General features: G+C 36.1%; 1 pseudogene across 1 annotated transcript; it reads right to left on the bottom strand.

The window, feature by feature from the left end:
* Positions 1–474: 474 nt before the first annotated feature.
* Positions 475–896, bottom strand: LOC311615602 (large ribosomal subunit protein eL42-like; annotated as a pseudogene). Its single transcript has one exon. The product of its transcript is annotated as a large ribosomal subunit protein eL42-like (transcript).
* Between the last annotated feature and the right edge of the window lie 582 nt (positions 897–1478).

Genomic DNA, 1478 nt, shown 5'->3' with positions numbered 1-1478 from the left:
CTATCATACCTGATAATCAGAACATCATTATGTAGTAGGTAGGAAAGATTAGCAGGTATCCAAGTTAAATTTTTCTTATCTAATAAAGGAAGAGGTCTGGGGAGATAGATATTATTTCCACAAAGGAACCATAAGGATAATAATAATATGAAAATCACTTTATGTACATTCAATCAATATCAATCAGATGAATAAAAACAAGCAATATCAATTTGTGAGCATACAGGCCTTGTTGACGTCTTGGGATAGATGTCTGCCTCCGTGGTCAGTGACTTCTCGTCCTTGAAAAGTCTGTAATCTCCGCTGCAGATGGAGATGGTGTCAGAGATGGGAGTAGACGTCCATTCACAGTCAGGTGCCTTTTTTTTTTTTTAAATGAGAAAGTGAATCTGAGCTAACTCCTTTAAGTTCAGCTGCACATGGATTAGTTAGTATTACCTGGTAAAGTCCCCTCCAACGAGGTTGGACAGAGTCTTTTTTTTTTTTTAACATATCAAGATTTTATTGTCATATAATAAAACAAAATATGACGCTCTAGAACTGGATCACTTGACCCTTTTCTTATCTCCTCCCAGTTCAAAATGCCCACAGGCCATGCCCACCAGCCAATCTCTTAATAGCCAGCATTTTCTTAGATCTGCAGTTAGGTTCAACGTATTCAAGCCTCAGCACAATCTTCTTTGTAGTTTTAGCCTTTTTTCAGAAAATAGGTTTAGTCTGCCCACCATAGCCACTTTGCTTCCTGTCATAACGCCGCTTTTCCTGCACATACAGAGAATCCTTGCCCTTCTTGTACTGTGTTACTTTGTGAGGTTGATGCTTGCCACACTTCTTACAGAAAGTTCGGCGGGTTTTAGGAACGTTCACCATGTTTGCGAGCGCTATCAGCAGTGAAAAAAAGGACAGTCTTTTATTTGGTGTCTTTTCCAAGACACCAAATCTCCTGGTTGTAAGCCATATCTTTAAAACCTTTGTCTCCGGGGAGAGCACTGTGAAATGAATCTGTTACCAATTTGTTAGTTCCTACAATGTAGAATGTCTGCTCCTTAGTTTTCCCTATATTTGGGAAACGAAAGATTTAAAAGTCAGCAATATTTTAAATAGAATCATAAGAATAATTATCCTCAATTCATTTAGTCACATAGTTGTTTTTGTTTATCCTGATTAGTTGCCAGTAGCTTTTGAATTGTTATTCCTTGAAGTTCTACAAATCTTCATCCAGTTCAAAAGCATGACCTGCTTAAAGCCTGCAATTTAGAATAAGTCTGAGTCCTTTTCATGGATTTTTCTAGACATAGAATATACTACAAATGCATCAGAATGAAGCTGTCCACAAATGACAAAAATTTAAAGGTGGTATGAATAAAGATAGATTTGATTAAAAAAAAAAACACTTTGCTTTTCTATAAAATATAACATTCCAAGACAATAACTTCTTTCTAAGTAATAATTCCTGTACAATGACATAGAGAATAATA

The sequence above is a fragment of the Pipistrellus hanaki genome (genome assembly GCF_964339955.1).
Source record: "Pipistrellus hanaki genome assembly, chromosome: X".
Taxonomy (NCBI): domain Eukaryota; kingdom Metazoa; phylum Chordata; class Mammalia; order Chiroptera; family Vespertilionidae; genus Pipistrellus; species Pipistrellus hanaki.
Note: the sequence above shows the minus strand (reverse complement) of the source record. Positions and strands in the feature narration are given on the sequence as shown.